Below are 14,273 nucleotides of genomic sequence, written 5' to 3' on the forward strand. Positions count from 1 at the left end.
AGACGGTTTTCCTTGAATGAGCTTCACAAATTTATCAAATCAGCTTCCAAACAGCAGCTGATTTGAGAACATAAAAAATGCATTGGAGGTAAGTACTTCACAATATGTGAATGTTTTTTGTGTCAGAATATTTCAAATGTGTTTAGCGAAACAAGAGGTCTAAACAAAGTTAGTGAATATAAAAATCTCTTGCATATAAGCAATTTACCTTCATGTTTTGCTTAATGAAAGATTTTTGCCTTTTACCACCTATCAAAGTTGACCTTGTGGAGGAGTCAAGCAGTTGACAAAAAATAGCTTTCTTCTCCTCTATTTTGAATCGTTGATAATTTAGGTCAAGACATGAGTTTGTCCTTATTCAGATAATTGTGAAAGTATTTCTATTAAATGTAGCACCTCTGACTTTGACGTTTTCTATCTGCGCGTGTTGCTTTGCTTGGATCTCCCACGCAAACAGTCATGTTAAAAACACAGGCAAGAAACGACAGCGCCCAATAACCTCTCTCCATCAGTGTTCGTTCTTGGTGAAAGTCATTCTATTGAATGGAAAATGGTGAAAATCATGGAATTGTTAGATCCACATACTACTTTATTTTTAATATTTCAACAAAAGGTGAAAAGGTTTTAATCTTCTTTTCCATGGAATGATGCCTCTGCATCTTTTATATGACAGAAGAGTGTATATCTAGACTCTCATCATTCATTTCAATGGTATTTTGACACATTTAACCTACCCTCACTGCTAAACAAGGTTTTTAGTGAAACTATTCCATTAAGGCCATCATCTCTTCAGCAGGCTCCAACTATTCCTGTCACACTCCAAAATGACTAAATGAAAGTGATGAAACAGAACAATAAATTCCTGCAATGTTAAAGCTATGAATGACCCACATGACAAATCATTGGATCTGCTGGCTTGTTTTTATATTCCACAGAAGACCTTCACATGTCTTGTTTGAGTCAATACCTGTGATGTACGGGTCCTTTAAATCTTTTTCAGTAAGACAAAGTGTGAAAATTACCAAATTTTGTTTAAAGTTTTTTTTTTTTACATTATGCTCAAAGGACTTCATCAAATTATTCCACAAACTGCTACGGATAAATTCTAACCCTATACATGCTCATAAATCACAAGAAGCACCGTTGTATAATCACTATACAGGCACACGCAGCATCACCTCTGCAATATTTCAGCTCAGTCTAGTCTCCCCCACCTGCACAGGCTAATTGTTTATTCCACATTTCAGCCACAATTCATTTTTATATTTTTCTATTCCTCTCGGCTCAGCTTATGTAAGAGACAGACAGAGTGTGTGTGTGTTGGTGGATGGAGTGTGAGTAAAGGCGCTCTCCCCTTCAACTGGTTAGAGTATATCCATGTCTCTCCCCAAAGGATGGCTGAAAGGTGATCTTCTAAATGCATATTCTGGTAAATACTAGTGCTTCCTGCACCACCGAGACTCAGATTTATTCAACCCACTCCCTGCATACTGTAGCCGTACTGTGGAGAAAAAAAAAAGAAAAGTAACACTGTTTAAAATTGTTTCTACAACAACCAAACACTTTGCCCAGTGATGCACAGTCATGAGATGTTGGTGGCTGCTGCCATAGGTGATGTGAGAGAAATGAAAGTATGTGACAGAGACAAAGGACTGCAGATTGACTGCCAAAGCTCAAACACAGGGCTTGTTTTTCGCAATCAGGCTAAAGCAGCATGAATGCCGAACTTGATTTCAGACCGACAGAGAAAAACGTATGCTTCGGTGATTTTGACCATTGTGCTCAAAGAGAAGGCCAAGACGTTCCACAGAATGGCAGAAACTAAACGAGACACCCGGCTTTTGTTTCATACTCGACAGAGCTGCAAATCCACAGGAAACGTTTGGGGAAAAGAGATACTTCCCTAATCCAAGAATAGAAAAAAAAAAAAAAAGCTAAAGTACATCAGCAAGAAAATCATATCACAGTACGTTGAATCAGAGGCACAGAGTTCAGAGCACACAGCCACTACTGAGTGGAGCTGACTTTCAGGTAATATTGTGCGACTACAGCACATTTAGAAAGGAGGTCAAATGAGGATGAAACATTACCTGGAGGACCTGTGTGGCCAGGCGTCAGTCATGACTAAGCACACTACCTGTTTTCTCCTCCTTTAGAAGCAGAGAGCTTTTCACACAGTACCACTGATGTTTCTAAAGGGGCCACAGCTAACACTGGATATCAATTATCAAATTACCTTGAAGTAAAAGTTTTAATGACTGCATCCAACTATCTGTATCTTACCAAAGTGTGTTTCCAGGAACACATGAATTGAAGAGGAATAGGCCAGCTACTGGTAATGAATAAACCAAGGTTTTTAAAAGAGACCGTTTCATAGCAGCTGAAATTCTGCTACATAACATCTCTAGAATCTAAGTCCACTTTAATTACATGCAGAAAAAAACAGTGATAGACTGACAAGAGGTCTCTATGTATATGGAGCATAAAGTAATAGAGATCTGTGCTTGATTTGGAATCTGTCATTATCAGATTGAATCAACTTGTTTTCTAAAGTACCTGAAAAAAGGCAGCTTAACTTCTTCCTAGCTTACAAGACTAATTTGAAACAGGCAGCCATGTGGGAACTACGGCCACCCAGCATTCTCAAGAAAACATTGTTTTATGATTACTATTGGTAAGGTACAATGAGAATGCTTGTGAAGCAATGTAAATGTTGTAAACTGTTTTATTTTTACTAAAAGGTTACGTCATATCCAGTGTATTTTTCAAAGGACGACTCCTCCCACTAAACGTTTTTTACTATAGTCGTCCTAAAAGTGTCGACGATAAATATTTCCAGATGTGCCCATTCTGCAGAATGTCTAAGTTAGTAAATCTAAAAAAACAACATTTATGTTAAGGCATTATGTCTTGTTTTTTTTAAGAGAGACTAATATATATTTTAGACTTCATTAAAAATGTGAGTATTTAGCTCAGTTTTTGTGTACAAAATAAGTTCCACACACTCATATAAAAAAAAAATAGAGAATAACATCAGATATCCTGATGTAATACTCTAATTTCTACATAATTTAGTACACCTGCAGAACAGGGATGTAAATGGTTCTATTTTTGAGCAGCTGGCACATCTAAAACAGCTGCCAAATGTGTGTAAGTGATGGCATCATGCATGGAGTATTAGTGTCATCAGGCGAATGATCCTAAAGTCAAAGCAGAAGGTGGCTGGACATAGAGGATGCACTGTGGGTTTTGTAAGAAGCCAGGTGGTCTTGTGCAATTGGTCAGCTTGTGGCATACTCCTCAATTGCAGGATGGCATGTGGTGTGTTAATGCCCTCACATTAACACACAGCAGGAATAGCATTCTATATATTGTTTATATGCATTTGGTATGGGTCTCCCTTTGCGCCCCATCCGATTTTGAAGAAGTAAGTTGAACCAACACATTTAAATGGTGGTTCTAGAAAGTCTCTGGTATTCCACAAGTACTGTGGTTTCTAATACAGACTAGAAGTAGAGAGTGATGATTAATTTGTTGGCCCAATCTGCAGTGAGTGGTCTGTGAATCTTAAACACATCATCTTCAAGACTGTAGTTCTGTTTAACACAGTATTAGAAAACATTTCTTCTGACTTTTATTTTTGTGAATCTTGTATAGACAGGTATGATTTTCTTCTTCTATATGTTAATATATTCAAAGAAAATAGTATAAATACATCTCCTGTTAATTTGATAGTCAACAGAACTTCAACAAATCACTTGCCTCTACTTCATATCAGTCACCCTGATATAAAAAAATAGTTTGACCTGAAAGATTTAAGAGTGACAACAAAGCAAACAGAAGAAATACTTGCATTTCAGCACTGTAAAAATATCCCTATATTACATGTGTAATAAGTTTTGTATGTTGACGGCGTCTACAGGGAAAATGTATCTGACGTTAAGCAATTAGATATATCAGTGCAGGAAATACAAAGAGAGCTAAAAATTTCTTGCAGGCGCTCTTGGAATGAGATGCAAGGAGAAAAAAAAATTATGAACAACCATGCTGGGATCATTATCATAGTCTTTCAGTAGACAAAGTTTTTTATTGAGCTTTAAGGCAGAAGGGCTGATGTTGGGTGAGCTATGAATATGTTAAGCCAGCGTGATCCTCTGCATGGTGTGCGAAGGTCACATCATTCAGTCTTAGAGACGGCTTTGTTTCCTCGTTAATGCAGGCAGCAAACACACCGCAGGTGAACATGACAGCAGAGTTCCTCCTGACGCTTAATGATGGAGCTTTATGATGCAAAACTGACAAACTTCACATCTGACAGGGATCCAAAACTCATCGTCTTTTTCTCAGCATGATATTTGGATATTCTGAGTGTGTGCGAGTGCTGTGTTGTGTTACGACCCGAAAGAAGACGGGATTTAGAGACAGAAGTGGGTCGCTTAAATTAGAAGGGGAAAACAACATGCACTCGTGCAAACAGTTTCCGTCAGAAACTAAAAAAAGCATCTAAGATTATAGTATTTTTAAGGTGATGTGGCGGAAAACATTGCAGGACATAAATAAAGACACCTTTCAAAAGAGTTGCACTGAGTAGGAATAAGGAGGTTTTGCTTCTCACATTTCAGAAGCCAAAGGTGAAAGTCTTTGACAGGTCGATCTGTTTGTCCCAGAATAACTATAGGCAGCTAACATAAGAGGAAAACAACAAATATTTCACTTTAAGAAAACATCTGACTTTATATGAGAAGGTATTTATTTTTAGAGTGACTGTTTTGACCTTTTTATTTGTTGTTTTGACATGATTGTAAAGAGCAAATTCATTATGTGGCTGCTACAATTTATTGTCTCTGTTTTTTTATCTTTTACCTGCTAAAACCCCAAAAACAGAACAACACTATTCTCTCATGTTTTCTCTTCCTCAATTGCATTCTGACTTTTATTCCCATCTGCTTCTTGTTCTTCTGTCTGTCCCACATGGACTGAAAAGGTACATCACTCATGGCAGACCACCAATTATGTCTGGATTGAGAATACTTTTCTAAAACCGCATTCCTCCAAATCTTCCCAATTTCAATTCATGAGATTATTCAAGCTTTAGAATATGAAAAAAAAAAAATAAAATCCACATCAGTTTTATATACCAGAAATTATGCTTCATGTTCAGATTGCCGTTTGTGCCCACAGTACTTCAAAGCAACAAACCCACTTCTGCTTACTTTTCTCTAAAAATGTTATAGCATGCAATTTGACTTTCTATACATGTAAAAATATGACCATCATGCATATGAGATCTGGTGGCTGTCTGTCACCTCTCTGGTGCAAGTTACATCTCTGTAAAGTGAGACAACAGCTGGACTCTCTACTGAGAGGTGAAGAAAAGCATCCAAAAACTGATGGATCAAACCCTCCTGTCTACCAAGAAAAGGAAAGAATATAGTCATGTCAGATTTTAATAAAAACATCAGCGGCAAAGAAAGAAGACCTCATGAATTACAAATAAATGATACTGAAAAGACGGTTAAAGCTGCCTGTAATATCCTTATTGACATAAAAAGAATGCAGTTTAAAAGATAAACTATTTTTGTATCCACAAATTAAGTCATGTCTTAATTTGGAAGCAGAGCATGTTTTTAATGTCAATCATAATTTTTTTTATCATAACTGGTGTTTTTCTGATTGCTGTGAAAATTTACAGTGAAATACACATTTGACTAATCGCCCATCTGTAAAACACAATTATCTGTGAAAAGAAAGAAAAACGCTCAAGTCTATGAACAGATTTTATTTCATTTTTATCTTTCGAGCAAAGAATAATTGAATAATGGCTGTTTGTCAGCAATGATAATTACCCCTGAGACAAAAAAAGACAAGTGATAATGTTAAAGCATAAAACAACCACCCAACATGTGCATGTTCCGTTTATTGTATCCCATTATTGATCTGGAGCAGAGAATTTCACTTCTTGTTCCCCTTGTCAGTTCTACCCATGCCTTCTCCCAGTGTGTTCAAACTTTTAGACTTTCTAACTTTTTCCTCACTCTGCTTCCATGTTTCACCTTCTGAGACACTCTTGCAGTTGCTGAGCAGCGGATGAACACACAGCCTCCCCATCTTTCTCACCTTCAGTAATCACCCTTGCTTGCTTTCTTCGTTTCCTCTTTTGCTTGCTGATGATCATTTGAGCTCTCAGCCCGGCTGCTGCCTGCCTCTCTCCCTGCTGCCTCAGCTCTGCCCATGGGCAATTTTCACACAAGGCTGATTGAATTTATTCTTTTTTCCTTCTGCAAGTCTGCCTTGACTGTTCACTGTTCTTGCTAAAAGAACGAGGCAACAAGTTCTCATCGCCACGCTTATGCATGCATAAAAACGGACAGTGACAAATGAAACACGTGAGGCATGAACAGCTGCTAATAAGACTGCAGAAATCACATACATTTGAGGAGAAACTGAGAGTTTACTTAAACAGATCCAGGTAACAAAAAGCCTCAAGACTAGAATCTTAACAGGTAGGATGTATGTAGATGAATGCAAAACCACAGAAACATAAATAGATTCTGTGTACAGAACAAAGGAGTGTTGCAGAGGGGGGAAAAAAACTCTATTTTCAAGCTAAAACTATATTTAGTTGTTCAAAATAAAAGCTTGAACCAAAGTTAACAACCTTTTAACAAGTTTTTATCAAGTGATTTATTACAAATATTAATTAATTGCGCCAATGTTATGCAAGCGTTACATGTATTTGTCTTTTTTGTTCTTTTAAATTAAAAATGTTAGTTAAGGTCAAACAGTTCATCGGATAAAGCACTTTAAATGATTCACCTGCTTTGACTGAGTACATGTATGAATAGCAAACAGAATAAATTTCCAATAAAACCCGAGAGCAGAGGCTGGCCTTTGAAATATTCTAGAAAATGCTTTTAGCATGGGAGACTAAGTACAGTTTGAATGAAAGTAAATTTGAACAGAAAAACAATATTACGCAATAACCAACCATTTTCAAACGTAATAATTTTAGAATTTCAAATGACCTGTCCTTCCTAGGTAAAGCGAATCACAGATGAAGCAGTACACCGATAAACCCTGAGCGATTTCCAAGCAAACTGAGGATATTTCATTTACACTCTTTGACACGCACACGTTTTGAGCAATATTGTTGAAAATAACATGCCCAAAATGAATTGAATGTATCTCAAGAACTATAGAGTTTATTTTAATTGTTTTGGTATCAAAACAAAGGCAAGACCCAAGAGAATATGTTACAGCTCTAAAAACCACCCTGCCTGTTATTGAGGAAAGTGAATTAATATGATAAACAGCTAAAATTAAGAAAAAAAAAATCAATTTCCACCTAAAAAAAACCCCACTTCAATCTGTGAAGATTCCTTTCAAAGCATGCAGTTGAAATCCAAAACATGTAGTAAACAACAGTTCACAATCTGACCTTTTACTGTGCCAAGTTTCATGAAAAAAAAGTTAATCATATGAGTTTTAGAGAGGTACTACTAGATAAAAATCTAGGCGGCCCTTCCAAATTAGCCATTTTGGCACAATTTGTGCCATTTGAACTTTCTTAGTTTTTATTTCTGTAGGTTCTGTTTCAATTAATCTTTTCATATAATGATTATTTATCATAAATAAGTAATTACATCTAATTGTTTTTGGGGGTTCCTTTGAAAAATCCACATTGCATTCATTCATAAAAAGAGAAAAAAAAGGGCAAATTGTAATAGTCTGAAAATGGAACAGATTAACTCTCAATAACATTTCAAATAGTTGTATAACAATGAAAATGCAAATAGCAATGAAAACTAATTTGTCAAAATGATACGATCACAGGAAAAAACTAATATATCTCATAAGTACATTACAATAACAATACGCTCTGAGCGTAAAATCACCCAGTTCTCCATTCAGGTTTTCAAAAGTACACGGGGCAGTTTCTCGGGAACGTATTCGCCAATTTTGATGATTGACATGTCGTTCGAACCGTCAGAGCCAATAGAATCCGAGGGCGTTGACATTGATAAGGAATCTAAAGTCATTCACCAATTACAGCAAGGTAAACGTATGTGACGTACATTGACGGAGTTTGCCTCAAGATTTTGTTTATGGTAGCTAAGAGACGGAAAAGGCTCTGTGCCGAACCGAAAACAATGTGAGATGTACGCAGGGAAAATGGATTATCGGACCAAGTGGAAATATTTACTCTAATATGGATTATGATCACGAAACAGCAAAGGTAGGACTGGATTTATGCTTTGAGCTTCGTGAAATTAGCCATTTCTTTTTGTCTTCTTTAGCTGCTGGTTCAGTGAGTTTTGCACGTAGCGTGGCGACTCTGGTATTGTTGGAAACTGCACAGCTTCGGCTTTACTCTGATAGTTTTTGTGCATCAGGTCTCGTTGCTCTTTTATTGTTGCGTTTTTTACTGGGTATGTCTCGTTAGCGTCTAATTGCATTTCTTTTTATCAATCTGCTTAGTGTTCAATCTGGGTGTGGTTGAGGTAGAAAATATTGTTTCTATCATTTAGAAGAACTTTTTTCCCTTTACGTGGATATGCAATATGCCTATATTGACAAATGTATAGCATGTGTTTTTAATTGATCTTGTTGGGGCAAACGCCGAGGTCTAAACAGCAGTGATGAACCAAGAGGGCATGAAAAACATATTTCATTAGTATGTGAGTTATTGGAGAAGAAAAAGCTCAACTTAGAAATACATGCTGCATTACTGATGAACAGAAATCCAAAATCCCTTAAATCAAAAGCAACATAGATTTTTTATTTTCATTTTTGCTTCCAATACAAATCAGAATCATTTATCAAAGATGATGTGTAACCTGTTTTTACGTCTGATTAAATGACTACCTCTGAATTTATCTGCCATTAATGAAAGTTTCTGCACTAAAATGCTTAAACAGTCGATGCTGTGAACGGTTTTGGTGCTGCGTAAGCCAGTAGAAATAAACCACTCAGGCGCTGTCAGTTGTTCCCCCTGAATTTTTGGCACACATCTTCAAGTGGATTTTTAAATTATCAGTATAGGGAGTTCCTGACAAAGCTCCTGACAACTGTTACAGATCTACTGTCTGGGAAGGAGTTGGCTGGGGCCCCAAGCAAGGTGTGAAGCCAAGTTTTAACAATAACACTATATTTTGAAATGCACAGATTACAAATCAGTAACTTAATTTGTGCACATTATGTTGCTTATTAAATCTGAGTTTACATTTCAAGGTGATAGTGTGCTGCTGCTTCCTGTCTGTGTCTATATCATATATTCTGGCTACTTTGCTCAAATATCCACAAATAACATTCACTACATAAAATACATATTCACTTTGAACATAATAAAACATCTTGACAAGTATTTCTATCTCTTACAGTGAATGCTGTGCATATGTTACAGTCAATATGTTATTTTCAAGATAAACATGCTTAGCCTTTTGCCCAGCAGAAAAAACAGCAGGTGCAAAACATGAGTTTATAAAGACTGTAGTTGTATGTATCGAGTCAAATCTAAGATTATAAATCAATGATAAGGCTATGCAAGACTCAGGTAGTGTGTTGCAAGAATAAATCCCTCCAGCAGAAGCTGGTTGGAACAAAAATATATCTTTCTGACAAAGAAATCTAAGGATATGATGAACTGGAGAGGCCACACCATATGAATTTCATAGGCAAGTAAGTTGTGACTCACTCGTTAAATAGTTTTTTTTTTTAATTATTATTTTCTTTAAAGCCAATTTTGGAATGTCATACTGTAACTCTAGCCAATGTCTGTTCTGAAATTATTATAATGAGGTACAACAAGAATTTTGATGTTTGTCTGCATCGTCTTAGTCAAATAAATGAATGTCAAAAACATTATTGGGAAATGGGTGGGGACCAGCACATTGGTCTTCAGAACAGCACTAATGCATTTTTTAAAAAGAAAATTCTACTGTAGACCTGTTTTATACAAGTATACCACATGCAGCATAAAGTACTTTGAAAAATACAACTTAAAGAAGCCTTGCAGTCTTGACTGGCCAATTACTCATAATTGGCTGTGACATTGCACCATGTGTGCATATTAGGCATGGGCCAGCATGAAATTCTCGTGGTTTGATAACCTTGAGTAAATTAACATGGTTTCACTGCATTACTGAGTAAACACAAAATAAGCTAAAATAATTTCAAAAGACCTAAAAGAATGACATTACCTTATTTGAAACAGAAATGCGCTACTGGCGCTAAAACAACATACCAATTCTGAGTTATATGATGATCATTTATTTAGATATACTGTTATTTTTAACAAGTATGTAAAATGTTAACTGCTTAATTCCTCAAGCTATCTGCTTCAGTAACTAACCTACATTTGGTCGATGCACAGAAAAGCAACTTGCCGTAGTTTTACACGTACTGGCAATCTTGTTTTCCATTATTTGGGTAATCTATTCTATTTAAACAAAATACAGCAAAAGATATGTGACGTGGGACAGAGCATGCAAAAGACATTGGCCCTCAACACAAACGTCTCGGTTGAATTTCGACCTTGGGATCCTTGATGCAGGTCTTTCCTCTTGTCCCTCTTGTCTCTCTCTGCCCATTTCCTTTCTGAATTCTTAACCAAGTGACATAAAATCCAACAAAATTAAAAACAAAACACAGTACCACCTACAATAATTTTCTATTTTGTGCAAATTTTTTAACCTAAGCAGGCAGTTGTGATGACGGATGATGGAAGAAGTGGCAGCAGCAGCTGGACCACCTTGAACATGGCGGTGTAAGAACCGTTTCCATAAGACTGACCATTAATGCCTTCTGGGGCTCCAAGAAAACACACACATTAAAAGTACATCCCACATGGTCAAAACAACAGAAAGTTATTAATGGTCAGGTGTTTTTGCCGTTCTGCTTGAAGCACTTCTCCAGCAAACTGTGTCCCACAAGGAGTCATAATCATCTTCAGCTCCCCAGCAATCATTTACAGCAGCACCAGCTGCCCAATATCCTCTGGTCAAACGGGATCCACAATCTCATAATAGTCTCCTGTACGATGTCTCAGCAGATTTAAGTCTCAACAGCAGCAACAGACCTTCAATCTGTTGGTTTTATCATCCGAATTGGACGCCAGACTGCAGGGGGAAGTTTCTAATGGTGATAAATCAAGGGGAGGGTGGCGAGCTGGTATAAATCTGGTTCCCAGTAAGGACATGAAAACCCATGTGATTGATATCTGCAACGGGCGAAAGGTATTGACAGATTTATTAGTAAATTAAGACTGAAAAGGATGCCATTGTGCAAATAAAGGATGTAAAATAGAAGAAAAAAGTACTAGTCAGTGGACAAAGATCCAAACAAAGGCGGCAAAAGAAATCAAGGCTACAAGTAGGTTTTTATTCAAGATGCTTGGAATTCATAACAGGTTATGCTTGAGTGACGTGGTAAGATAGGGGCAATGTTTAAAGAAAATAATTTTTTTATACAGTATGTTCATTTCAGAAATTGCCATCAATGACTCCATTTATAGAAATTTCCACGGAGCAGTGAATAAAACAGAGGAATATATTCTGCATGACTTTAAAGGCCGGCGAATGTGAAATAATGGATCCAACAATATATTCTGCTCTGGTAATGTATTCAGATTTCACTTATTCAGCAGCAGTGAACAATTTTACGCCACTCTCTCCTCAACTCAGCTGGCCTGCAAATCAATGTCCATTAAAGCGACCGAATGTCACTGCATCTTCATTCCACTAATGTTACTTTGGCACATGTCTCAGTCTCTTTCCTCTGACTGCAGCGTTCAAAACGTGCAGCTGCAGAGGATAAAACGTGCGCACGCTCCAAAAGGCTGCAGATGCTCATTATGGCAACATGTTGACCTCCAGTGACTCCACAACATTCTGATAATAAACTCGACCATTCGTGCTGTGTAGTCGTCATAGGCAATTTTAAACAATTATTTATCCAGGCAAGGCTTACAGGGTCGTCACGCTTCTTCTCAAGCGGAGCCAGCTTTAGCGCACGCAATGTTTGTCGGATTCAGAACAACAGGTTGCTGCTTCCAGCAGCTTCTCTCAAATGAATGTGGCAGACCTTAACTTGCCCCATAGTTTCTAGAGATATATATTTTTTTAAACTTCAGGGTTGATTTGACACAATAGTTTTGTAAAATGGAGTTACTTCATCACCACTTTATATAAAAGCAGAATGTAAAATAGAAAAGTTCAGTGGTGTTAAACTCTCAAAAGTTAATATTGGTGTATTTTACAACTTTCCATGTACAAATCCTGCTTTACAGATGTCCATTTTTCATTAACCACAATTACAATGATATCAGGTTATTTCTAATTTTTTAAAATCTTTTCAATTTTTTTCAGACTACATTTAGAAAGATGATTTTTGTATTTCTTAATATATTAAACTTTTTAAATTACTCTGTGTTTACACAAGTAGCAAACCAGCCAATCACATGGCAGCAGCCAAATGTATTTAACCATATAGATGTGGACAAGATGACCCAGTCCGTCTAAGAAATTAACTTATCTACTGGAGCTTTCCCACAAAACCATCTCTCGGGTTTAGCAAAAATAGTCTTAATTTGATAAGAGTATTTCAGAACATGCACCAGGTTAAACATGGAAGCAGATGTGCTGCAATAGTAGAAAACCACAGCAGAGCCCATTCCAGTCAGCTTGCAAAGAACTGTGTTCAATTCAGATAGGTTATTGGCAAACTTTGTATTTTTGTATTAATGAGCATTGTTTAAATGCCACAGCCTATCTGACTATTGTTGCACATCATGGCCATTCTTTCATAACCACAGTGTACCTTCAGAACAGCACTTATGCATTTTTTTTTAAAGAAGATTCTACTGTAGACCTGTTTTATACAAGTATACCACATGCAGCATAAAGTACTTTGAAAAATACAACTTAAAGAAGCCTTGCAGTCTTGACTGGCCAATTACTCATAATTGGCTGTGACATTGCACCATGTGTGCATATTAATTTATCTTTCCATCTACTAATTTATCTTTCCAGTGGGGTAATGCAACATGTGATGAAGCTTAAATCATATTAAACTGGTTTCTTTAACATGGAAGTGAGTTCAGAGTGCACAGTCTCGATCCAGTAGATCACCTTTGGGATGTGGTGGAATGGATGTTTTGCATAAAGGACGTAAAATCATGTCAATATTAACCAAAATCTGTTTGAGACCACTTGCTGAATTAAGAGAGTCCTGAAGGAAAAGTGCTTGCAAGATGCCCCTAATAAACTGAGCCGTGGGTGTAGATTATTCCTAATAAATGCATTTGTTTAAATTCACATTATAAGACGGTCTTATGTCATAAAGGAATTGGCCAGACGATGGGTGGCTTCTTGGTGAATGTTAGTAAATAAATGGACCAAAAGAGTCATATCAACTTCCACAGTGAAGTTGTAAAGTCAGTATAAGGCTGTTATGAGTTGAAGTTGTGGTGGCAGTGATGGTAGTCTGTCCTTGACATGCTGTTACTTAGAGGTTGGGAATTTTATAAGAGAACTGACTATACTGAACTGATGATTAGTGTGATCCTACAGCATGTTGCTTCACTATGATAAAAGCCTGAGGTGTCTTGCTGGGTTGTAGGATAAGGAAAGGCGTGACTGTAGATCTATACAGTGGGATTTTTGTAACAAGGTGTTGATGACATACAGTGCATGCAGGAGAGGTGCAGAAGTAGGTTGCTGAGAAGAGGAAAACGGTAAAGAAAAAAACTGGTGGCAGTTTGGTTCATAGCAATATTAAGGTTGCATTAACACTGTCAAAGATTCTGCAAATTTGCCATAAGTTATTTTATCAGTGTAAAAAATAACATCTTCATCCAGAGTGAATGGAGCAAAAACAAAATTATTTTTTTTAAGTTGCCTCCATTGACTATTTTATCTCTTCGAGGCTCACTCCACATCCAATCTGAAAGATTTATTTTTGAATGTGTAATGTTGCATCAGCTCTTTTTGAGTTTTACATTTCAGATGTTTCCTAACAGCTAATTAAAATTAAACATTTATACCGAATTATGGAAATATTATTTACATCACTGACCGCATAACATCACTGGAAGCACAATGACATCAGCTTGTACATTAATCACAGACTCGGTCGTTTGAAAATTTACAAGCAATTAACTTATGATCAAATCTCTGCAAATAAGGATTTAAACAGTCAATCACAAATAAAAGTATCTATGCTTATTTAATTCACTTTTAGCAGGTTGGTAGTTTATAATTTGAGCATTTAAATGA

General features: G+C 36.7%; 1 protein-coding gene across 1 annotated transcript in view; it reads right to left on the reverse strand.

The window, feature by feature from the left end:
* Positions 1-14,273, reverse strand: part of LOC103477781 (mannosyl-oligosaccharide 1,2-alpha-mannosidase IA) — a 207,523-nt gene that overhangs the window by 51,071 nt on the left and 142,179 nt on the right. The gene's annotated exons all lie outside the window — the stretch shown is intronic.

The sequence above is a fragment of the Poecilia reticulata genome, linkage group LG16 (genome assembly GCF_000633615.1).
Source record: "Poecilia reticulata strain Guanapo linkage group LG16, Guppy_female_1.0+MT, whole genome shotgun sequence".
Classification (NCBI taxonomy): domain Eukaryota; kingdom Metazoa; phylum Chordata; class Actinopteri; order Cyprinodontiformes; family Poeciliidae; genus Poecilia; species Poecilia reticulata.